The sequence below is a fragment of the Pygocentrus nattereri genome, chromosome 28 (assembly GCF_015220715.1).
Source record: "Pygocentrus nattereri isolate fPygNat1 chromosome 28, fPygNat1.pri, whole genome shotgun sequence".
NCBI classification, from domain to species: domain Eukaryota; kingdom Metazoa; phylum Chordata; class Actinopteri; order Characiformes; family Serrasalmidae; genus Pygocentrus; species Pygocentrus nattereri.
The window spans coordinates 5734196-5761621 of NC_051238.1; positions in this window are offsets into that span (position 1 = coordinate 5734196).

Genomic DNA, 27426 nt, shown 5'->3' on the forward strand with positions numbered 1-27426 from the left:
TTGGTTAAACATTATTCCAAGCGACATCTCTACCGTGGCCATGGGGAATAATGTCTTGCTGTAGTAAAGATGTTTATACTGACATATAAAATTGAATTAAGGTGATGTGGATTTCTGTGGTTTACGTCATGTCTCAAATTGATATTTTTAAAAGGATCAGTGACTGAATATTTATTTTTACTTTATTTTTTTCTGTAGGGAATCTAACCACTTGGAGGGGCATTTGCTATCCAAAAGGGATTCCTGACATGAATCATGAAAACATAGCCTTAAATTCCAAGATATCCTTTGTATCAAACCTTTTTAAGAATTGAATATTCACTCCTAACACAGGTCTGATCTCTTTCAGTGGGGTTACAGAATGGAAATGATATACTTCAGAAATAACAGACTCAAACAGAGACAACTCTGATATCTGTTTTGACAGAATGTAGCACTTAGCTAAAAGCTCTTAAGAATTTAATGCAAAGTTGGACTAGAACTCATTCTTGAAAACAACTCATTCTTTATATTCTTGAAAATCCTAAATGGTTTTTGGCTTAGCCGCATGTTTCAAGGAAAAACCTTCAACTGGGATAGAACTTTTATATTGTTTGAAGGTTCTTTAAAAAGCTGCTGCGTACTCATGCATCCTGTTCTTTAGAGAACAATCCAATAAAAGGTGTCTTTTGTTGTTCTTCTATGACATCACTCCAAGTAACCTTTGCCATTATTTTTAAGAATGCACATCTACTTTTACTGTTAAAAATAAAGATTCCACTAAGGGTTCTTTGAGTGATGCTATAGAACAGGTCGGCAACATGCGGCTATGGAGCTGCTTGCGGCTCTTTTACTGCCCCGTTGTGGCTCCAGAGCAGAAACAGATTTGTGGGTAAAATTATAAAATGGATTGTTGTAAAATAAAGCTCTGATAATCTTTCCAACACAGTTTTAACAAATGCTGGAGTTAATATATATCTGCTAATTGACCAACCTTTAACCCTGAGGACTGGCTTGCAGGCTGCTGTTGACCATAGCAATGCAGACTGTTGGTCACCATAGCAACACAGACAGCAATCTTGTCAAGCTAGTAGCTAACAAAAAGGCAAAGAGAAAGACTGAAGACAAACATGGATCATTTGGAGACAAATGGGTTTATTTGCATTTATAATAACTCCAGCTGGTTTCCTCATACACTTAATCTGCAATGACATTTGATTTTTGTTGAAAGTTCAAAATGGCTCTTCTTAATACTTGGGTTGCCACCCCCCGCTATAGAAGAACCACTATTGGGTCTGATGAAGAACTATGTCTTAAGGTTCCTCCTATATGATTTTCCCATAAGGTTCTTTAAACTTTGAAAAGGTTCTTTCCACTCACACATCTCAGAGATTCTTGATTTATAGAACCATCAACTGAAAGGTTTCCATGGCATCACATGAATAACCCTTTCTGCCACTTTTATTTCTAAGACTGTGGAGGTATATGTGGAGAATCTGTGTGAAAGGTATAGCTAAGGAAGCAGGACCATCACACATAGGTGGGCAGAGTTGAGAGCAGCAGTATATAAACCTTATTTTTAGATGCCTGGTGTTCAGGTATAGAAGGTTCTGCTGCTACAACCTCTGTCCATCTGTTTTGCCACCTCCAGCATCACCACTCAGCTTCAGAAGATAACATTGACTGTGCTTTGATGTTGTCTGGCCTTTATTTTGGGTGAAAATGGAGGTGAGGTTCGTTCGTCGTTTGTGTGGCTGCTGTTGACTCGTTCATCTGGATTCAAGATGAAAGAACAATAAGGCCTTGAACTCCAGCATCTCCTGAGAGGCTTCCATGCCCTCCACTTTATCGCGGTCACTTTCTCTGATCTACTCAATGACTGTGCGAGAGACAGAGGTGACAGAAAGCAATGAGTGCTTCACTTTACTCTCTCTCTCTATCCCTCTCCACCTTCGTTATCCGTCTCTCTCACTCCCTCCCTCTCCCTTCGCTCCTTCTCTCTCTGTATCTTTGATTATTATGGCCTCTCTGATAGCATGGGAGTAGGGCCTTTTGTCTGTAATAGCCGTCCAATCAGCTCCTCACATTCAATCTTATTGCTACAGTGGACCCACACAGAACATATGTCCATTAATTTCTACAGAATGACACAATAGAGTACTTCCCTTCAGACTGAGAAGGCTGCCTTCTGATTATATTATTATTATATATTTTTTGTGTAATTATTATACAAGCCACATGATCTACAGAAATATGTGGAGAGAGAAACAGATAGAGAGAGAGAGAGAGAGAGAGAGAGAGAGAGAGAGAGAGAGAGAGAGAGAGAGAGAGAAAAGTGGACTGATTTGTCTGTATATGGAACAATTAAGGAGACAAAAGTGCAGATGCAAGGAAAAGAGAGAAAAAACCTACTGATACAAATCTCCACTAAAGTTGGTAGTGTATGCAGAATGTTATTGATAACAGAAAGCAGTTATACTCCTAAATCCACCTTGACATGTATTTAAACAAAAATGGTCCAAAGACGAGATATTTGCTATACTACAATCAATTTGTATCATTTAGCAGATGCTTATGTTATCCAGAACAACTTCCAAAAGTGCATATCTTACCAACATCATAGTTTTCTGTACTATCAAGTTGGCTTGTTGTTCTTTGTAACTTTTTGTAATTTTGTGATTTCATAAACTTTTCATGGTCGATAGATTTTGACGTAAAACCATGAAATTTTGCGCACGTTCCTCATATATGCGAATGGTGTGCTTTGTGCTTGTTGGACCGATCCAATAGTTTTTGTAAAATGATCATTCAAAGGTGAAATTTTTCCCATTGAAAAACGAATGGCAGAACATTCAGTCTAACTGCCACAAGTCATGTCACAATGCACATCTCTCACACAGACACTCATACACATGACACACAGACATACACACTTACAGCCTGATGCACAGCAAGAAATACAGTAATACAGTTGTAAAAACAGTAGTAATAACAGTAAAAACTGTGAACTTAAGGTGGCAGTAAATTTAAGGCAGCAATGAAGTGAAGGTGGCAGTATGTTCAAGGTAGCAATGAATTTAAGGAGGCAGCAGTGCATTTAAGACAGCAGCAAATTTATGGTAGTGAATTCAAGATATCAGTAAATTTTAGGTGCACGTAATTTTAAGGCAGCACTGAACTGAAGGTGGCAGTAATTATAAGGTGTAAGAGAATTTAAGGTGGCACTGCATTTAAGCTCGCATTGAATTTAAGGTGGCAGTGTATGTGAACTAGCACTGAATTTAAGGTGGCAGACAATTTAAGATATATATGGATTTATGGCAGCAAGAAAACAAACAAACACTATAGCAACTTCAAAGCAACATCTAAGCAACATCTAAGGCATATAATTCATATAGTAAAAATATTTTGTTTTTTATTTTTTATTGTTGCATTTAATAAAATTTAAAACAGAACTGGTCAATCACTGTTTTCTGTTTTTATTTACATTCTACACACTGTACCAAAGTATTAGGAATCAAGCTTGACTGATAGATATACTATATTGCCAAATGTTTTCACTCACCCATCCAAATCAGTAAGTTCAGGTGTTCCAATCACTTCCATGTCTACAGGTGTATAAAGCCGAGCCCCTAGGCCTGCAGACTGCTTCTACAGACATTAGTGAAAGAATGGGTCGCTCTCAGGAGCTCAGTGAATTCCAGTGTGGTACCGTGATCGGACGCCACCTGTGCAGCAAGTCCAGTCGTGAAATTTCCTCTCTACTAAATATTCCACAGTCAACTGTCAGTGGGATTATAACAAAGTGGAAGCGATTGGGAACGACAGCAACACAGGAACAAAGTGGTCGGCCACGTAAAATGACAGAGCGGTCAGCGGATGCTGAGGGGCATAGTGCGCAGAGGTCACCAACTTTCTGCAGAGTCAATCGCTACAGACCTCCAAACTTCATGTGGCCTTCAGATCAGCTCAAGAACAGCGTAGAGAGCTTCATGGAATGGGTTTCCATGGCCGAGCAGCTGCATCCAAGACTTACATCACCAAGCGCAATGCAAAGCATGGAATGCAGTGGTGCAAAACGCCACCACTGGACTCTAGAGCAGTGGAGATGAGTTCTCTGGAGTGATGAATCACGCTTCTCCATATGGAAATCCGATGGACGAGTCTGGGTTTGGTGGTTGCCAGGAGACGGTACTTGTCTGACTGCATTGTGCCAAGTGTAAAGTTTGGTGGAGGGGGGATTATGGTGTGGGGTTGTTTTTCAGGAGTTGGGCTTGGCCCCATAGTTCCAGTGAAAGGAGCACTTAACGCTTCAGCAGACCAAGAGATTTTGGACAATTTCATGCTCTCAACTTTGTGGGAACAGTTTGGGAACGGCACCTTCCTGTTCCAACATGACTGCACACCAGTGCACAAAGCAAGGTCCATAAAGACATGGATGAGGGTGTTTGCTGTAGAAGAACTTGACTAGCCTGCACAGAGTCCTGACCTCAACCCGACGGAACACCTTTGGGATGAATTAGAGCGGAGACTGTGAGCCAGGCCTTCTTGTCATCAGTGTCTGACATTACAAATGTGCTTCTGGAAGCACGGTCAAGTTTTTTTTTGTTGAGTTTGGTGTGGAAGAACTTGACTGACCTCAACCCGACAGAACCTATTTGGGATGAATTAGAGTGGAGACTGTGAGCCAGGCCTTCTCGTCCAACATCAGTGTCTGACCTCACAAATGTGATTCTGGTCAAAAATTCCCATAAACACACTCCTAAACCTTGTGGAAAGCCTTCCCAGAAGAGTTGAAGCTGTTATAGCTACAAAGGGTGGGCAGACATCATATTAAACCATATGGATTTAGAATGGGATGTGACTCAATTTCATACGTGTGAAGGCAGACGAGTGAATACTTTTGGCAATATAGAGTAGACAGACAGGCAGACAGACAGACAAAGAGATAGATAGATAGATAGATAGATAGATAGATAGATAGATAGATAGATAGATAGATAGATAGATAGATAGATAGATAGATAGATAGATAGATAGATAGATAGATAGATACTTTATTAATTGACAATAGCAAGGTTACAGCAGCAACAATAGCACTCTGCAAATCAGATAGAGATGAGAAGATTGAGTGAATGTGTAAGAGGCAGTGTAAGACAGAGAGAGAGAGACAAATAGAGAGGGAGAGAAAGAGAGTAAGAGAGACTGAGCGAGAGAGAGAGAAAGACAGAGAGGCACCTACGTGTTTCCCTCAAGTGTCTCCGACTCACCTTTAATCTATGGAAATGCGCTCCAGCAGATGAGGCGTAATTGTAAGTGCAGTTTGACCATTCAAATGTCTGAGGGCTGGCTTGATCAGCAGGCCGAGGATGGAGGGAGATAATCACCGTCGCCCACAGCACCCTGATGATGGGGCTGGGATTCATTCACCAAGCAGAAAAACAAATTAAAGCTCTCCTGGGCGAGCGGCCCATTAGACAATAGCATATATAAATATTTTATCTTGGGCGCTACAGGTTAGCAAAGGTTTAGTACATCCTCATTCACACAAGGGCCTGCACTTCACCACACGGCCTTTGTCTCATCATCTTGGATCTTAAACGGAGAGATGCAGCCCTTCTTTCCCGCAAATCGTGAGCACTCTGTTGCTCCGCTTCACTTCCATTAAACTCTGGAGACTTTCTTGTCCTGCCAAACACACTTTAAACATGAACAAAGGGGGTTGTTGGATTTACAAAGTGACAAATTTACCAATGACAACTAAATCACATATTATATGAATAACATGGCCTCATGGAAACAAATCCACTTTTTATCACTTTAAATGACATGATACATATTTTGAGGTGGATAATAAAGACGGGAGGAGCTTGGCAAAGAAAAAGGTCATCCTTGGTCACATTATCATCTGTTGGGCGTGCTTAAATCTCTTTCTGCCATGCTTCAGATGGGGCTGAGCAAAGATTCTGCACTAGACGTTTTTCACTCCGACTATCAAATTTTGATCATTTTTCATCCATGCACAAAAATGATTCATATGTGTTAGAATGTTAGAATGTGACATTCCTGTTTGTAATAATCAGCTTCATTTAAAAAAAAATATTTAATTAATATATATTTAAAATAAATTCAAACATATTTGTTGCCAAGAAGCAACAACGGAACAGATTTGCCAGTCGCAAACAAAGCATCATTATACAGCCACTTGAAAGAAGGCTGTCATTATAGATCACTGAAATATTTGTGTTTGTATGTAGTGTATATATATATGTATATATATATATATATATATATATATATATATATATTGCTGTTGTCAGAACAAAACCTAATATCTCCAAAATGATAACTTTACAGGAGAAGGAAAAAACGTAATTGACTTTTAATGTAAATCAATGAAACCAGACATTTTCCCGAGTCATTTCGGGCCGTTTCATTTGGTCTTTTCTTCATGAACTTTACACACAATGTGAACAGCAACAGGTATTTTCAGATTTTGTCAAAACCTGAAAAATGACAACAATGAAGATACAAAGTTTTCATTGGCCACAGCGATTTATATATATGTACACATATATATTCTGTTAGAAATAAAGGTTCAGTGCAGGTCTTTTTTCATTCATTATTCAACAAACGACGCAAACGTTTTCCTCAGAGGTACACCAGAGGTTTCAAGGTCCAATTGTGGACCACTCTTGGTCCAGTTTTATATATATATATATATATATATATACATATATGTATACATACATGTATATGTCAAATCTATTAATATTGAATACAAATCAGACAGTAAACAATCACAAACAGTATGCCAAAACATCACTCCCATTAGAAGTGCAGTATATATGCTGTAGTACAGTAGTGTGCACTTTTGCAGCCTATGTAGTCAGGATTATATGACTATCCAGTCTCATACAAATATATAAGCACTGCACATTGAATTTACAGCAGTAGCCATAGTCCCTCTGATCAAATCCAGCTGAGACCGGTTCGGGCGAAACCAGAAAGCACTAAATGGGCAGCCAGAGCTACAGCTGGCCTGTTTTTGGCTTTTTACTAGCAGTTGGCCTGGATCAGCAGGCGCGAGCCCATTGCTTGTAATGGAGAAGTGGGTTTACAGCGCGGGGCACCAATGATTTCCCTCGGCTCGGTGTCGGTGTTGATGGTCTGATTAGCTGACAGCGGGCAGCTGTAATTATCTCAGCCGGCGTTAATGACTGTGGCCGCGCGCGCGGCGGGAGCACGGCGTGAGAGCCAGCGCTCTACTCCTCCTCCTCCTCCTCCTCCGCCTCGCGCGCGGACTTAATGAGGCTCGCGCTCTAATGAGCGGGATTTAATGGATTTATCGCCGTTTAGGACTCCGCGAGACTAACTCAAGTCAAATAGCTCTAATTGGTGTTTGGAGTTTGTGAGAGAGAGAAAAAAAGATTAGTTTCTCGGCGCCCCCTCCACCCTAAACCGCCCCCCCCCCCCAAAAAAAAAATAAAAAATATATCGGCTGCATCCTGGTCCTGCAGCCCTCGTGCGCTGTTTATCAATCAAAAACGTCAATCAACAAGTCAACATTAAAGCAGAACAGGTTTGTTTGGGTGTGTGTGTGTGGGGGGGGGGGGGGGTGATGTGAAGGGGGGTGGTCTCAGTCTCAGTTATTTAATGCAGCTGTTCCCACCTGAAGCCATTCTCTTAGACTGACCTGACGAGCCGTTCCTTACAGGCTGTGTTATCGTGCTGTGTTGAAACCTTGGGTTATGATGAGGCACCTTTGAGGACACATTTACGTTATTTTGCGGCCACTCGAAAACGAGCCAGCGAGGTCGTTTCATGCAAACTGAAAATATGTTGCCTTTCAATGAACTGTGTCGTCCAATAAGTTGCCCTGTGTTTCAGTTTGGTTCCCTTAACAACCGAGCCTGGTGTATTCTGACTTCACGGAATTTGACTGAATGGAAAAGTATGGCATAACTCAATTCATATAACTTATATATAGTTATACTTATGTATAAAGGCATATAACTTTGTCCATCCATCCATCCATCCATCCATTCATCCATCCATCCAACCATCCATCCATCATCTTCCGCTTCTCCTGGGTTCGGGTTGCGGGGGCAGCATCCTGAGCAATGAGGCCCAGACCTCCCTTTCCCCAGCCACTTCCACTAGCTCCCTGGGAGGGATTCCGAGGCGCTCCCAGGCCAGCTGGGTGAGATAGTCACGCCAGCGTGTCCTGGGTCTTCCCCGGGGTCTCCTCCCCGGTGGACTTGCCTGTGACACCTCCCAACTTTGTTTATTTATTCATTTATTCAGAAGGCTGGTGAGGGTTCACAACTCTGTCCTGTGACTGTTACAAATGGGTTGGAGCTCCATTTAACAGCACCACGTCTCCCATTGATCCCCAAGGGTTTACAATAAGGAAACCGTGGTGTAGCGAGTCACTAGCACCTTGCGCACGTTTGGCCGTCCACGTTTACCACATTAAGGAATATGACGCTTACTTAGGGGGAGCATTTAGTTGGTGGGATTTCCAGTTTCGGGATTACTGAAGGCGAGGTAGAGACTCATCTCCCTGAAACAGATCATGAAAAACGCCATAAAATACAGTTATTATACACACTTACCAGTAAGGGACCTGTACCTGAGGACAAAGGCATGGGGGCTCACCTGAAGCAGGTGTGTTAATGACGTAAAGTGTTCAACTCTGCAGCACCAGGAGTCTGATAATTGGAGCCAAACTGTGACCCAAGTAGAAGTCAAAGCAGAAAAAGCACTGGAACATCTTGGCACACTTAAAAAAACGATGATTCGAATGGGCTAAGTGGTTCCAAGTCAATAAAATGTATTACATGCATACAATCACCTATCAAGCACCTATCAGCAGGAGCTGAGTTTTGTTAAATTCTTCACCTTTTGGGGTCTTTTATTCTAAAGGATAATGCTAACGCTCCAAAGTGCAAGTTTGAAGAATGGCAAAACAATACAGAAGCTGAACCAACACAACAGAATGAAATTGAACCAACACAAGGGATTAAAAGTGAAGGACTAAAACTGAATGCCAGGCCTCACAAACAAGAACAAATCATTACATTCACAATTATAACAAAAGGTGTGAGTATGAGTTTCCAACATCTTTACTATGATGAAGCGCACGCTTATTACTGAGATTAAACCGTCAGCAGGACAGACGCTCAGCTTGGCTCTGGAATGTAAGACAGCATTAGCGTGCACACACGTGTTCTTCTGCATATCGACGAGGCATTTGGTCACTTCTTACAGCGTTTGCATTGCCCAGCTGTCACAGTAGTGAGGACTTGTGCTCTGTGATCAATACTAATTTGGTGTTAATGTATGTCCATTGATCAGCCATTAATCAATGGGTGTAAATAGTGGGCACAAATGCCTGACATCCTTTTTCAAATCTGTTGCACTGCCAATCGGTGAAATCTGAAATCCCATAAATTTAACTTGAGTTTCTCTTTGACATTTTACTAGCTATTTTAGATTGATGTAGATTTTTAGACTGAAATTAACAAATTCTGGAGCAGGGGAGGCCCAGATACCTGCCAAGGCATCTGATAGCTCGGCTGTTTATACGACAACAGGAATCAGTTTGCTGTGACTGTTTATTTCAGGCTGAACAGAATTAAACATTACCTCCGCACATGAGTACATGACCTCAAACTCAATTGTAGGTTTTGTTCCTTGCAGTACCACGTAAACACCGTAGGGCGCAAGTGTCAAACACAAGGCCCGCCGACAAATCAGGCCTGTGACACAGTCCTGCTTGGCCCGCAAAATGATTTTAATTGTGTCCTATTATCCCGGTTCACCCCAAGATGCACCACAGTCCCCAGCGTGCACTGCAACATAGTACTTGTTCTGAGCCCCACCCACCAACAACAATCCTTGGGCCAGCAGTTACACATGAAGAAAAGATGCCTGGTGTCCAATTGAAGTAAATAGCCAGTAAAAGAAAAACTCTACCTAAAGCAATGTATAGATAGATAGATAGATAGATAGATAGATAGATAGATAGATAGATAGATAGATAGATAGATAGATAGATAGATAGATAATATTTCCAAAAGTATTCACTCACCCATCCAAATCATTGAATTCAGGAGTTTCACTCACTTCAATGATCACAGGCATATAAAACCAAGCAGACGTGGATGAGCGAGTTTGGTGTGGAAGAACTTGACTGGCCTGCACAGAGTCCTGACCTCAACCCGATAGAACACCTTTGGGATGAATTAGAGCGGAGACTGTGAGCCAGGCCTTCTCGTCCAACATCAGTGTCTGACCTCACAAATGCGCTTCTGGAAGAACGGTCAAAAATTCCCATAAACACACTCCTAACCCTTGTGGAAAGCCTTCCCAGAAGAGTTGAAGCTGTTATAGCTGCAAAGGGTGGGCCGACATAATATTAAATCCTATGGGTTAAGACTGGGATGTCACTCATTTTCATCTGCGTGTGAAGCCAGACGAGTGAATACTTTTGGCAATATAGTATAGATAGATAGATAGATAGATAGATAGATAGATAGATAGATAGATAGATAGATAGATAGATAGATAGATAGATAGATAGATCACTTTATTAAGGGAAAGTCGTCTATTACAGCAACACAAAACACAGTGAAGAGCAAAACAAGAGCAAAAATATTGCTGTACGCTATTATACAGATGCATAAATAAAAGTAAACGTATATAATTAAATACATCAAAACAACCAGAAAATGCAAAGTGCAATACAAAAATAAGTAATAAAAATTACATAAATATTAATACACATGCATAAGTAGAAGAAGTAAAGATATATAATAAATTATATTAAAACACCCTTTAGATATAACGTGTAATATGAAAATAAGTACATAAAATCATATAAATATTACGCAGGGTACAATGCAGTCGTGCATGTCATGTCAAAAATAAGCGAAATAAAATGATTTAAAAAATGTTTATTCATAAAAATCATTTGTCCATCCTTTACAGCAAAAATGAGGACTGCCTGAAAACAGTACTGCACTGCGAAAAATGATCTCTCGTTAAATAAAATGACCTTAAACCTGGTCAATATATCTAACATTTCCCATTTCGAGAAGGTTGTACACTTATTATAAGTTTAAGTAAAATAATCCCACTATACTGGTAGATAATTTTACTGGTTTCTTACAACAAGCACAATGATCTGCCCATATAGTGAGATCATTTTACTTGATAAAATGACTTAAAACAAGTCAAACTGTCAAGGAATGAGAAAGATAATCTTACATCAAGCTTTCAACAATCCCAACCGGAGAAATATTAGCTTTCCTGACTATATTTAACATTCTTTTACTGGACAAGACATTTTGCAGGGTATGGTAATGATTTGTTTTTTATCATTACTTTTTTTTATTTGTGATGTTGTATTATTACCATACTAATTTCTTATCTATTTTTGATCTTAATTTCTTACCAATTAAATCTCAAGTTCTATTTTTATCTACTTTTATCTTTTATTCACTGTTATTTTAAATTTTCTTTTAATTCAAAATGATTAAATGTAGTTATTATTTTCTTTGTCATGTCAATCCCTGTTTTTGTAAATGCTCGGCTACACTGAAAATGAGGTTTGCCCTCAATGTACTTCCGAGTCAAAATAAAGGTTGATTGATTGATTGATTGATTTCATTTTCAGATTATTAGAGCGTTTAAATTTATGTAAGTACAATGTCTGAAACCAAATGTATTCTTAATAATGCCTCAGTCTGAGACTCTAGCCAAGGTAATCTCCAGCAAAAACACAAACCATAAAATGCCCTGCTAGTCATGAATCAGTGATTCTACACAATATAATACAATATTTTGTATTGTTGCATCCCTAGAACGTTTCTTCTGAGCTGTTAGTGATTATAAATTCCTCTAGAAAAGTGGAAAGATTTCTGTATATCAAACCAAACGAATGCACCATCTTTTTAATATTGGACCACTTTGTACACTCGTCTTTCACAAGTATGAAAAAAATCTAGGTTTACAAAAATTTTGTGCCCTGGCATTTTACAAAAATTGCCATTTTAGTAGCCAGAACAACGATCACAGCGCAACAAACTTTTAAGTGGACACTGGGGTCTTTCTAAATCCAAAACAAGATATGAAAGTAAAAAAAAATACCCCAAAATTGATCTTTGTTGTGAACACGTGTGTAAAGTTTATACGTCCCGGGCTCAGAGAGGATGGCATCTCACATGCGCAGTGTGTATATGGCACTTAAGCTAGTAAGACAAAGAAGAGGTCCGCCCTGTTTACATGCACCCAGTCCATGGCCTGGTTTACAAGTTGTGGGTAAGAAAAAAAAAAATTGAGCGGTTAACACTTTGGTGTTGTGTACACAAGTCTGCAGGCTCTGTGAAAGCAAAGACTTTTAGAAAAAGTCTAGGAAACAACTGACTCCTCTTGACTAAATCAAGCCCTAAAAACTTGCCAAAACTACCATGGAGAGAGTTTCGGTTGCCCAGTTGGATGCCTTCACTCGCTCCATGTGCTCCAGAGAATGGAATTTGCCACTTAGAAACAGGCTTTAATCAAATAAAAGGCCTTAAAACCAAGGAGGCTAAATGCTGCCTCACTGACTGAACCACTAATCCTGCACTTTCCTGCCAATAGCGCCGAGGCCTCTAGAGGAAGAAGGCAGGAAGAAAACTTTGAACATCTTCTTGTTTATTCCTGCTCTCTTCCCATATTTACTTCTGAGCCGTCACTCATCTTTTTCTTCTCGCCTTGTTCATTCTCCCCTGCGGCTTTTCTCTCTCACACACACACATGCTGTGGGAGGGCACTGTTGCGAGCACAAAGATGTGAAGGAGCATCTGAAACCAATTAGGACGCTAAAGCAGCCACCCAAAGACTCGGTGACGGATGGGCCTCGTGTATTTATAGCTGAGGTAATTGGCAACACACACACGTACATACACACGCACATTTGTATTCCTGTCTTTATGGAGTGTTTCCATGTTGAGAAGTTCTGTTCTAACCAGTTTTCATGATAGGAAACTGACCTGGTGGCTGAGGTTTGGTGACAGAGTCACTAACCTTGCAGCTGGACTACCCAAAAACATAAACATAAAAAATACAACAAAATGACAAACGCTGTAACCCACTGTTTCAGTAGAAAATAGAACTCAGTTTTAACTCAGTAAGGTTCTCCTAAGTGTAGCCATGCCCTTGGTAAAGTATTGTAACGTAGGAGATTCTCCGAAGAATTGGGCAACTCGAGGTTCTGGTCCGTAACTCAGCTTTACAGGACTTACTGAGGAACAGCATACCAAAAAGGGGAAAGCACAGTGCTAAGGCTAGCTCACTGCTTTACTGTTAGCTGGCGTACCTCAGTTGCTCAGTCAGAGCTGGTTCATGAGGAGCCTGGCCACTTCCTATTTCCCCCGTTATATCAAAAACAGGACTGCATAATGCCAGATGGTCTCCACAAATGAGTCCTCAATGGATGGGAATAAATAGAGTACTGTTTTATTTATTTATTTATTTATTTATTTATTTTAATCCTATATCCTGCATAGATAAATGGCATGTTCTTTCATTCTGAAAGCTTGACAGCATTGCCCGATCCTACTTACAGTTGTTAAGCTATGATTTGACATTCAGTAATTGAGGAGGGATTTAATGATCAGTGCACTGTGAGTGATTTGATTTATTAGCAAGTGCATCATGTTGTTTTGGATATTGTGGAAAATGTTATATAGTAAAATGCAGAATATTTAAAAAAAAGGAAATACTTCAATAATGTACCTGAGAAAAGTACTTAAGTGCACTAGTAAAGTACATGTACCTGAGAAAAGTACTTAAGTACAGTAATGAAGTACATGTACTTCAATACTGTGCACTACTTGTAAGTAACCCATATGAAAAAAAAAAGCCATAACACTGTAGGAATTTCTACAGTATTCTTTTAAGAATACTTTAGTTTATTTAGACACCGTATTTACTTACTAACCATAATTAACTTCAATAATAAACGCAAGTATTACACGTTAATATTAGACAGTTCTACAGGAATATTAAACAGATGTTAATGGGGAAACTCAGTACAGCTGAACACTGTGAGCAGCTACCTACCAACCTATCTATCCATCAACCCATGCACCCATCTATCTATCTATCTATCTATCTATCTATCTATCTATCTATCTATCTATCTATCTATCTATCTATCTACCCACCTACCAACCTATGTGTCCATCCATCCATCCATCCATCCATCCATCCATCCATCCATCCATCCATCCATCCATTCACCTACCTACCAACCTATCCATCCATCCATTAATCCAACAACCAATCTATCTTTCCACCTACCTACCAACCTATCCATCCATCATCGATCTATCTATCCATCTATCCAGCCCAGCTCTCACAACATCCTGTTCACGTTTACCATCATCTTGAGGACACTTGGTCCTCCCACTGTTCTAAATACATGGCCCCACATACACGCAAACACACTCTATCAGAATTATGAATTATGTTACATCACAGTTTGAAAGCTCATCTGTGTATGCCATCACTCTGTACTCCTCCTTCAGACGGAGGAACTGCTTTGAAGTCGTTTGGGCTGCGCATGCTCACACCCCGTGCCAAAGCAAAGTTCTCCCACTTTTCCCGGCACCGGCGGCCTGGAAAGACTGCATTAATATGACCATCAGTCAAGGACCGAGCGCGAGGCGGACTGACGCTTTTTCTCCCTGCGCGTGCAGCCAGCAGCAGCTGATACGGAAGTCCGAGGCCGGGGCTGCACATCTCGGCTATCTGTCCCAGCCTGTCAGCACGTCAGACCTGCATGTGAAAACATACACAAGCCACATCTGCCTCTCGTTAGCCGCCATAAATGACTGCCATGTGGTCTGCTGATAAATAGGCCGCTCTATTTATTGGAGCACAACAAATTGGCTACAAACACTGACATGGAATCGAAGAACTATAAATACTGGACGCGATGAAAGTTTTAAAACGTGCTGCAGCTTTTTTTATGAGAGTCCTCGGTTTTCTCCCTTTTTTCTTTTTATGTACTTTGGGCTGTTCCTCTCTCTCTCATTGTACTACCAGACTAGTAAAACAGTCTCTCTCTCTCTCTCTCTCTCTCTCTCTCTCTCTCTCTCTCTCTCTCTCTCTCTCTCTCTCTCCCCCACACACACACATACTCACTCACTCGCTCGTTCACTCTCACTCTCTCACTCTCTCACTCTCACTCCCTCTCTCTCCCTCTCACTCTCTCTCCAAAGAAAAACAACTCTTAATCTATCTATCTATCTATCTATCTATCTATCTATCTATCTATCTATCTATCTATCTATCTATCTATCTATCTATCTAGTTCTACTCTTTACTAGTGTCTCTCTCTCTCTCTCTCTCTTACATTCACTCTCTCCCCATCCATTCTCTTTCTCCTTCTGCTTCCAGTCCTAGTTTCTTTCTTTCTTTCTTGATTTGTCTATCGCCAGTCCAATTAAAAATGGATGCTCGCTTGCTCTCTCTCTCTCTCTCTCTCTCTCTCTCTCCATTCATTTTTCTTTCTCTTTTCATTTCTATCTTTTTTTATTCTAGTCAAGGAAAAACACTGTGTTTCTTTCTTTCTTTCTTTCTTTCTTTCTTTCTTTCCTTTTTTTGTTTATCACTAGTCCAATATAAAATTGACTCTCTCTCTCACTCTCACCCTCCTCCCATTCATTCTCTTTCTACTTCCAGTCCAGAAAAAATCTTTCTTTCTTTCTTTTTCTTTCTTTCTTTCTTTCTTTCTTTCTTTCTTTCTTTCTTTTTGTGTATCATCAGTTGAATATGAAATGGATTCTCTCTCTCTCTCTCTCTCTCTCTCTCTCTCTCTCTCTCTCTCTCTCTCTCTCTCTCTCTCTGTGTGTGTGTGCTGTAAATCACACAGTCTGTGGTGTGGACTGTGCTCAGTGCTCTGTAGGATCTTATCGAGTCAACTGCGAAACACAAGCAGAAAATTCCTGAATGAGTCGGTACAGACGGGCCGTAAACCCTGTGTAATTGCATATTTGGAGTTTATCTGGGTTTTTGTGAAAATGCACAAGATTCTCTTCCCTGGTGGTCCTTAAACACATCCATATGTACCGAGTGTTTCTCTTCTCACTCCCTTCTCTCTCTCTCTCTCTCTCTCTCTCTCTCTCTCTCTCTCTCTCTCTCTTTTGAAACACTACCCATTGCATCGGGAGATCAGTTGACCTGTGAGAGCGGCCTTCTTGTTTTCTTCCTCTGTGCTGTTGTGAAGTTGTTGTGTTGTGTTAGACACTTTCTCTGCGTCAGATGAGGTTTTCTCGGAGGGTGTGAGACGTCATCGGCGCACACAGACGAGCGTGGGCGGAACAGTTTGCAAACACAAAGCCACAAAGCACATCATCCCAACAGGAACACACAGTGAGTGTGTGTGGGGAGGCCTGCGCTCAGATCGTGTGTGGGCCTGTTTTTTCCCCCTGCTTGAGAAAACCGATCTGTTTTAAAACACGTGCTAAATATTACCATATTTACATTTTCCTGTTTGAGAAAGGCGGGGTGGGGGGTGAGGGGGGTGCAGAGGGGGGGAGCGTTTGGAGTGGAAAGGTCCTGAGCCGGGGTTATGCGCTGTTTGAAACTGGAAACCCTTTTTCAGGCTTATTTGTTTTATGATTCTGCAGGATACTGTGTTTACACTCTGAGTGCAACATCTGGATTAGATAATTTGTTGGGAATTAACCGCCGCTGGATGCTTATCGACCCCATCTGATTAAATCTGTTTGATGTTTTTGCTCTTTGTTTCACAATGACTCTTTTTTCCCGTTTGACAGCATGTCAGTATGAGATTTGCATGACAGATGAGGCTGCTGGACTGCACCCACCCTTAACACACACAGCCACATATATCTAATTAGACCCTGTGCTTTGATCTGTAATGGTTTATTTAAAGCTAAAGTGATTGGTGGCTTTTTGCCTGCAGCTCAGCTCAGTGCAGAAGGCCTTGGGTCCTGGCAGGCCACAGAAATTAAAGAAATTACACTCGCTAATGTCACAAAAAGATGATAAGCGGGGTTGTTTGTGTATTTGTTTATTTATTTGTTTGTTTCCCTGCAGATCATTTCCTTCTGCACCCAATTAAATGGTCCCGTTAAGTGGTAACACATTGTGAGTGTGTGTGGTGGGGGCGAGCATCTCTGAGCTCACAACGATTCAATTACATTACAATTAAGATTCCTGAGGAAATGATTCAGTGAATCTTTAGAGCTAAAAGGGGAATCCCACCCATTTTAAAAATGATTCCACATAATTAAATGGTTGTTAACAGAGTCATTCAATGTGAAATTCTCTATTTTAAAGAAACTTACAAATATCACTATATGTTTATGTTTATATATATATATATATAAATTTCTTTAAAATAGAGAATTTCACATTGAGTGACTGCACCCCAAATGTAGAATGACATATATATATATATATAAAATATATATATATATATAAAATTCTACATTTGGAGGAGAAACCATGTCATGATATATAAAATATTACACTCCAACGGTTAGTACGTTTATTTACAATTAAATAATTAAATAACACTTTTTTATCATATTTTTCTTTTTTTATCTTGTTTCGTAGTTGCTCTGCATCTGTAAAACAAAACATAGTTTTTATATAAAACAATATTTTAGAGATTTAACTGAGGAATTTGTGTAAAACAGACTCATTTTTACTTTTTATATTGCTAACATTATAGTACATTAAAAAATATAATTTTATTTTAAATATACCTTTGTTACAGAGATTTTGGTCACTGGTATCATCAGGACTCTTATTTTACATTTTAGCACAGTATTTTCAGCTCTATTGAACTGCTTCTTCGGGTTGAGGCTCGTCAGAGAGGAAACATCTCAAGGCATGAGAAGGCGAGTCACGCTCGCTCACTATATTTCATCAATTTATTAATAATATTGTTCATCAGGCAGTACATAACTTCTATGTGTCATTGGTGTTTTGTGCTTCAGTGGCTGGGGGATTAAAATTAAAATAATAATGCTGTATATAATTTTTATTACCGATTTTAAATGGTTGCACAAGATCACCTGACGGCCAATGAGTCAGCCAATTTACAAAATCCTCAGTTTAACCAGAATGTCACTGGAGTCATAGTTACTGGTGTTACCGCATATTCATATAACACCAATGACTGTAAAATATGAAAAATGTTTGAAATTAAACTCTCCTTTTTGCATATATTGCATAAATGTTACTTGACATACACTATATTTCTAAAAGTATTCACTCACCCATGTGAGGTGATACACCACAGGTGTGTAAAGCCGAGCCCCTAGGCCTGCAGACTGCTTCTACAGACATTAGTGAAAGAATGGGTCGCTCTCAGGAGCTCAGTGAATTCCAGCGTGGTACCGTGATCGGACGCCACCTGTGCAGCAAGTCCAGTCGTGAAATTTCCTCAGTATTAAATATTCCAGTCAACTGTCAGAGGAATTGTAACAAAGTGGAAGCGAATGGGAACGACAGCAACTCAGCCACAAAGTGGTCGGCCACGTAAAATGACAGAGCGGGGTCAGCGGATGCTGAGGGGCATAGTGCACAGAGGTGACCGACTTTCTGTCACTACAGACCTCCAAACTTCACCAAGCGCAATGCAAAGCGTGCAATGCAGTGGTGTAAAGCGCCGCCACTGGATGTGTTCTCTGGAATGACAAATCACGCTTCTCCATCTAGAAATCCGATAGACAAGTCTGGATTTGGCAGTTGCCAGGAGAACTGTACTTGTCTGACTGCATAGTGCCAAGTGTAAAGTTTGGTGGAGGGGGGATTATGGTGTGGGACAACTTTGTGGGAACAGTTTGGGGATGGCCACTTCCTGTTCCAACATGACTGTGCACCAGTGCACAAAGCAGGTCCCTAAAGACATGGATGAGCGAGTTTGGTGTGGAAGAACTTGACTGGCCTGCACAGAGTCCTGACTTCAACCTGATAGAACACCTTTGGGATGAATTAGACCGGAGACTGTGAGCCAGACCTTCTTGTCCAACATCAGTGTCTGACCTCACAAATGTGCTTCTGGAAGAACGGTCAGAAATTTCCATAAACACTCCTAACCCTTGTGGAAAGCCTTCCCAGAAGAGTTGAAGCTGTTTTGGCTGCAAAGGGTGGGTGACATCATATTAAACCCTATGGATTAAGATACATGTAACCTTTTGTTTCATTATAAAGAAAGCAAAATTATTCCCCACATTATTGATGTCAAAACTCTGTGAAAAATCAGATCCTTTATGAAAAAAACACATGTATTTTGATGTGTCACATGAATTTTACCCATTTTAAGTTAAACACAGATGTCTGTAAATTACATTCCATGTGTTTTATTATACTCTTGGAACAAATGTTATCTCTGTGTGTAATTTTCTATTTTCTATGAAACCTGGATAGACTATTATTTACTAGTTAGTGACATTTTTAGAATTTGCAGGAAACCCAGAGAACAATATTGGTCCCGTCCATTGAAAATCAGACTGTGATTCGTTGATTCCACCAGCACTTCCTCATTACGCTGAAGCTTAATCGAGGCATAAGGCCTTCCTGAAGTCCTAACCAACGGGAGGTTTTCTTGGCTGTATCTATCTAGATACCACAGAGAAAAGAATTCTGAGTGGACAATTTAAGATTTTTCACAGTTGAATTGCCACCTTCACAATATATTGACGCATTGGCCGCTTCCACTGTCGAGCCAAATGGTTCTCAAGGCCGTACCAAGCCGTGGTGTGCTGGTCTGGACTCGTGAGACTCGTTACAGTTTCTGTTTCCATCTGTTTTACCACTAAATCAGAACCAGGAAATGCCCAAGAAAGCTACACAAATGAATGGCTAACTGCTAACAGGCTAATAGCCACGTGCACGCCACAAAACACGGCTGATTCCGTCCGTCACTCCAGCTCCAGTGAGTGTGCTCTCATCTTCTTTATCCTTAAATGGGTGTTATTTGAGCACCTGTTACTGAAGCAGCCTGTACTGCAGTGGGCTTAACTGTAGCAAGATAACTACATTAGCATTAGCGTCACCCAGCAGGCTACAGCTCAAAGCACCACAGAACAGTTCTGTTTTTTATCTTTCTGTCACTCCAACACCAATCAGTCCACTTGGCTCTTGCTGAAATGTTTTTCTCATCTATACTTGTGATAGAGGAGCAGTTAGTCGAATGGGACCTGCGCTGCGGTGTTTGGATCTCTTTAGCTAAGCTAAGTTAGCTAGGAGAGAGGAGCCAGCTAGCATTAGCTTAGCTTGGAGGCTCCAGCTTCAGACACTAAAGAAGAGACATAAGATAAGATGCGTTTATTGTCACTGCACAGTGTACAACGAAATTGAGCAGCAATCCAACGGCACTTCCTACATACAAAACAGTTTAAACATAAGGCTAAAATATATAAACATACGGCTGAAATATATAAAGTGCAGATTTAAGGGGAAAAAAAAACTTAAATATGAAGAAAAAGGGCTAAAAAACTCTTGTTATATTCTAAAACAATAGACAATAGACAGGTGAGGTAGCAGTTGTAGTTGCACATTCCTTAGACAACTTATAGCGTTATATAATATTGCACATCTAAGAATTATTGCACAGAGAGAACACAGATTATAGATCAACACTCTCGAGAACAAATGAATAAAGAATAGAACAGAGATGGAGTGGAACTCTGGAACCCTGGAACACTGGAACAGTGGAACAGTGTAAAGTGTCCTATGAATCAGGGCCAGTAAAGAGCAGTAGTGGAGCACTGGAACAGTGTAAAGTGTCCTGTGAATCAGTGCCAGTAAAGAGCAGTAGTGGAGCGCTGGAACAGTGTAAAGTGTCCTATGAATCAGGGCCAGTAAAGAGCAGTAGTGGAGCGCTGGAACAGTGTAAAGTGTCCTATGAATCAGTGCCAGTAAAGAGCAGTAGTGGAGCACTGGAACGGTGTAAAGTGTCCTGTGAATCAGTGCCAGTAAAGAGCAGTAGTGGAGCACTGGAACAGTGTAAAGTGTCCTGTGAATCAGTGCCAGTAAAGAGCAGTAGTGGAGCACTGGAACAGTGTAAAGTGTCCTGTGAATCAGTGCCAATAAAGAGCAGTAGTGGAGCACTGGAACAGTGTAAAGTGTCCTATGAATCAGTGCCAGTAAAGAGCAGTAGTGGAGCGCTGGAACAGTGTAAAGTGTCCTGTGAATCAGTGCCAATAAAGAGCAGTAGTGGAGCACTGGAACAGTGTAAAGTGTCCTGTGAATCAGTGCCAGTAAAGAGCAGTAGTGGAGCACTGGAACAGTGTAAAGTGTCCTGTGAATCAGTGCCAATAAAGAGCAGTAGTGGAGCGCTGGAACAGTGTAAAGTGTCCTATGAATCAGTGCCAATAAAGAGCAGTAGTGGAGCACTGGAACAGTGTAAAGTGTCCTATGAATCAGTGCCAGTAAAGAGCAGTAGTGGAGCACTGGAACAGTGTAAAGTGTCCTATGAATCAGTGCCAGTAAAGAGCAGTAGTGGAGCGCTGGAACAGTGTAAAGTGTCCTGTGAATCAGTGCCAGTAAAGAGCTGTAGTGGAGCGCTGGAACAGTGTAAAGTGTCCTATGAATCAGGGCCAGTAAAGAGCAGTAGTGGAGCACTGGAACAGTGTAAAGTGTCCTATGAATCAGTGCCAGTAAAGAGCAGTAGTGGAGCACTGGAACAAGGTAAAGTGCCCTATGAATCGGTGCCAGTAAAGAGCAGTAGTGGTGAGTCATTATCATCTAAAATTGAGTCCGAATCAAGCCTGTTCTGTGTTGAGCAGGGCTGGCAGCATGCTAAACCTAACCAGCTACTCTCTCCTGGTTAGAAGTACCATTTAATATTTAAAAATTTGTGTTAGATTGAAGATTTGATGTTTATTAATTGATGGGTTTAAAATTGTGCACTGCCTTCATTTACTTGAGCAAATGGAATTTATTTGAATGCTTTCGAGTTTGAAGTAGTGCAGCTGGATTCAGGGGCACAATAAACATAAACATAGAACTAGTAGAATTAGTGTATTGCCACATCGTTCATCCCTCTGTGGCCTGAAAATAAAACGGACTCAGTCCAGCATTCCATGTTGAACTGTGTCCATGTGGAAACACCACTGGGACAGTTCCCCTTCAGAACCTCAGAACCATTCGTCCCTGCAGTGGAAAAGGGGCCATTGTTAAGTGAGGTTTAGTGAACAGAGTTCACTTATCTGGAAATGCGGGTAATTCCGCAGTTCTGTTGGCTAGACGTGTCACAGAGGGTCAGCGGTAGTTTAAATTCAGTCCTGTCACTCTGTGGGGTCACGGCACTGACCTGTGTGTTTCAGGCTGCCCTAAAGGACCTGGGTGTGTGCAGAATGTTCAGAAGCTTGGCTGTGGAGAGCTGGGCCTTTTTTTATTTATTGTGTTGATTTAAGCTTCAAACGGAGGAGCAGCGGCTGCGATGTCTCGCGGAGGGATATGGGTTTAATTGAGTAAACAAAATCCAGTGATAGATGAGTAATAAAGCTAAAAATAAAAGGGAGTAACTTCTGTTCCCTCCAGTTGATCTTTGAGGGGGGAGGACAGTGGTCTTGGCATGAGATTGTGCAAATAATGTTTCTAAAAGTTCAACTAGCTTCTGAGTTTGAGTTTATTGACATCATTCTGAATCCATAATGACTAAAATCTAGAGTATACAGGTTAAAAAAAAAGAAAATAAGCACTTCAGAAAGTAGAACAGGGTGGAAGTTTGTTTGATTTTGTGGTTCGAATTAAGAGACAATATTACTTTGTTCTGCCCTGCGAGGGACTGACAACCTGTCCGGGGTGTATCCTGCCTTCCGCCCAGTGACAGCTGGGATAGGCTCCAGCACCATCCCCAAACCCCCCCTCCCCCCGCTTCCCCCTCGGGTTACCCTGATGGAGAAGTAGCTTAGAAAGTGTATGTGTGTGTGTGTGTGTGTGTATTACTTTGTTTATCTAACTTATTAATTTTTCTTTGGCTTGTTTTGTTGCAAACATTTTGTATGCATGAAGTAATGTTAGGTGATTTTTAATCATTTTTAAGTGAGAAGCCATTTTTACAGTAACATTTAATTATGAAAACACATTTTGCATATGAAATAATACATGATGTCTCTGATCAGTAGTGATCACTACTGATTTTCCATGCTAATTTAATTGCAAGATCGTAGTCCCTATACCTGATAAGGTTGCTTGTGCTTTTCTAAGCGATCCGACGTACGGTTTCCGTACAGCAGACGATAAAAGGACGATTTTTTTCTCATAGGGAATGAATGGGCGGAATGTTGGCAGCATGCCACATGTGATGTCACAATGGGTACCTCTCTCAGACAACACATACAAACTCACGCACGGAGCTCAATGTCTCACATGCTCCCACCCTAATGCTCAGCAGTATCAGCACACAATGATTTTGTTAAGGTGGAATTGCTTTTAAGGTGGAATTGCACTTAGATAGTACTGAATTTAAGGTGGAACTTCAACTAGCATGACAATAAATTTCAGTTGGAACTTCAGTTAACATAGCAGAAAATTTAAGGTGGAACTGCTACCAACATGTGATTAAATTCAACTTGGAACAGAAATTAAGGTAGAACTTCAATGAACATAGCACTAAATTTAAAATGTCACAGAATTTAAGGTGGAACTGGTATTTACATTTCACAAAATTTAATGCGGAACTTCAATTAACATAGCATTAAGTTTAAGGGGGAGCCACTGTTAACATAGCACTAAATTTAAGATGGCACAGAATTTAAAATTGAACTTCAGTTAACATTGCATTAAATTTAAGGTGGAACTGCTATTAACATAACTAAATTTAAGGTGGAACAGAATTTAACATGGAACTTCAATTAACATAGCACTGAATTTAAGGTGCAACTGCTATTAACATATCACTAAATTTAAGGTGGAACTTCAATTAATAAAGCATTAAATTTCAGGTGGAACTTCAGTTAACATAGCACTAAATTTAAGGTGGAACTCTTATTAACGTATCACTAAATTTAAGGTGGAGCTTTAATTAACATAGCATAAAATTTAAGGTGGAATCACACTAACATAGTAACATAGCACTAACTTTAAGGAGGCACAGAATTTAAGGTGGAACTTTATTTAAGGTGGCACAGAACATGAGGTGGAACTTGAATTTACATAGCAATAAAAGTAAGGTGGCACCGAATTTAAGGTGGAACCTTTTTAAGGTAGCACTAAATTTAAGGTGGAACTTCAATTACATAGCACTAAATTTAAAGTGGCACAGATTTTAAAGTGGAACTGCAATTAACATTCCACTAAATTTAAGTTGGCACAGAATTTAAGATGGAACTCTCTTTAAAGTGGCATTAAATTTAAGGTGGCACAGAATTTAAGGTGGAACTTCATTCACAGAAGCACCTAGCAACTAATTACCATGCATTATGGATACTGCAGCTTTTGCTTTACAAGATTTTGGCAATATTTTAACAACTATCAACAGCTTTCATTAAAATGTTAAAATGGTTGAAATTAAGTTCCTTCACAAACTTTCCCTTTCTAGTTTTATATGTTCTTCACAGAAAATAAGCAATGACCAAGAAATCGGAGGTTGAAATAATAATAAATTGCATCATTGTCTCTTTTGGTAAATATTAAAAATGGAGTTATGAAAAGTTATGAATAGTGATCTAGACAAAGTGCAGAATCTTAAACTTTCTTCATTTTACTTCTCATAGGTTTTATTTAACATATTGCAAAATGTTCACTTATTCATCTCCAGGGTTAAATGAAGAAATCCCAGATTTTCAATGTGGTCTCAGATTTCTGGACCCCATATAACGAAACAAAACACTCTTAATGACACAGGAGAAAAGTCTTAAACACCCCCATACAGCAGCAGCAGGGAGATTATTCTAACGTCGGGGAACAGATGCATCAGACACTGGATGTGTGTGTGTTTTATTGACTCTAGCCATCTGTTAATACAGTGGCTTGTTCCTCGCTGAGTGTTTGTTGATGCATGGACAGGAGAGGCCGAATGCCAGAAGAAACAGAGAGAAAGAGAAGAGAAGAGAAGAGAGAGAGAGAGAGAGAGAGAGAGAGAGAGAGAGAGAGAGAGAGAGAGAGAGAGTTAGAGGAGGGCTGATAGAGCAAGCGTTGGAAGGGGGTGGTGATAAGGAGAAATTGGGTAATGTTGTGTAAGCCTATCATTTTCTGCTTGCAAAGCCTAAATCCCCAGAGACCTTTATCATTTGTGGGTGGTTTGTCCAACCAATCAAAGTGGATCATCTCAGCTATACACTAAAACCATCTCATTCAAACAGCTGGGACTTGTTGCTTTCTGAAAATCAGGAAATGATTGTAATCCAGTGTGAATCTGCAGGGTGTGTAGTTTTACAGTCTGACTGTAATAATTGTGGAGTGATTTTAATCCAGTATGAATCTGCAGGGTGTGTAGCTTTACAGTCTGACTGTAATAATTGTGGAGTGATTTTAATCCAGTATGAATCTGCAGTGTGTGTAGTTTTACAGTCTGACGGTAATAATTGTGGAGTGATTTTAATCCAGTATGAATCTGCAGTGTGTAGTTTTACAGTCTGACTGTAATAATTGTGGAGTGATTTTAATCCAGTATGAATCTGCAGTGTGTGTAGTTTTACAGTCTGACTGTAATAATTGTGGAGTGATTTTAATCCAGTATGAATCTGCAGTGTGTGTAGTTTTACAGTGTGACGGTAATAATTGTGGAGTGATTTTAATCCGGTATGAATCTGCAGTGTGTGTAGTTTTACAGTCTGACGGTAATAATTGTGGAGTGATTTTAATCCAGTATGAATCTGCAGTGTGTGTAGTTTTACAGTCTGACTGTAATAATTGTGGAGTGATTTTAATCCAGTATGAATCTGCAGTGTGTGTAGTTTTACAGTCTGACTGTAATAATTGTGGAGTGATTTTAATCCAGTATGAATCTGCAGTGTGTGTAGTTTTACAGTCTGACGGTAATAATTGTGGAGTGATTTTAATCCAGTATGAATCTGCAGTGTGTGCAGTTTTACAGTCTGACTGTAATAATTGTGGAGTGATTTTAATCCAGTGTGTGATGAATTTTATGAATGTGGAAATCTTGTATTTGCATAAACTCACTTCAGTGAATCTCATTTCAGTGTGATCAGTCTAATTTAGCTCAGGAAGTAGAGGCCGTGTTCTGACTGTAGAATGGCACTGAAGTAAAGTGACATTTGTTCAGCTCTTTTCTCCTCTTGCTGGTAAAAATGCAGTCTGTTCCATTCCAAACATTTCTTCAGTTTTATTGGTGGCCTACAGTAGCATTTGGAGCAGATGCCATTTGTCTCCTGTCTAACTTCCACAGTGGAGTTCTGTGTGTGTGTGTGTGTGTGTGTGTGTGTGTGTGTGTGTGTGTGTGTTCTGTAAATGGATATCTCTGCTCATGTGAAAAGTTTAGTTGATTTATAGAAGTTGTTGCGATTCCCTGTGGTGGAGGGAGCCTCACATTCTTAAGCTGTGCTGAAGCTCATGAGCTCTCTCTCTCTCTCTCTCTCTCTCTCTCTCTCTCTCTCTCTCTCTCTCTCTTGCTCTCGCTCTCGCTCTCGCTCTCTCTCTCGCTCTCTCTCTCGCTCTCTCTCGGCCTCTGTCCCTCACTCTCTCGCACTCTCTCTCTCACACACACACACACACACACACACACACACACTTTCACATTCTCTCTCGGCCTCTGTCAATCACTCTCTCTTCTCTCTCTGCATCTCTCTCTTTCATACCTTCTCATTCACACTATGTAGAAACCCCCTTTTCTCTCTTTCTCTCACTTGTGTGCTCTCTTTACCTCACTCCACTCTTTTCCTCATCTTTCTCACTCATTTTTATCTCATCTATTTTCCCTCTCTCTTGCTCTGCGCCTCACTCTTTTTTATCTCTTTCTCCCTCTCTTGGCCTTTCTTTCTTTTCCTCTTTCATACCTTCTCTTTGTTGAAACCCCTATTTCTCTTTCACTCTCTCTCTTTCTCTCCCTCACTGCTTCACTCTTTCACTCATTTTTTTCTCACTTATTCTCTCTCTCTCTCTCTCTCTCTCTCTCTTTCTCATACACATAGTCACCCTTTCCTTTTCATACCTTCTCTTTCACTCTCTCTGTGTTGAAACCCCCTATTTTTCTTGCACTTTCACTCTGTCTCTCTCTCTCTCTCCCTCACTGCTTCACTCTTTCTCACTCTCATTGCTTCTCTCTTTCACTCAATCTTTCTCACTCATTTCTAGTTCAAGTTCATCAGAGCTTTATTGGCATGAATGCAATGAAATACACTGTTGCCAAATCAGTTAATAAGAAACTCATAAACATAAAAACAAAAGATTTATGATGAGTTATTCACAGAGTTGTTAGTAATCAAAGAAATAGAAAAGGAAATA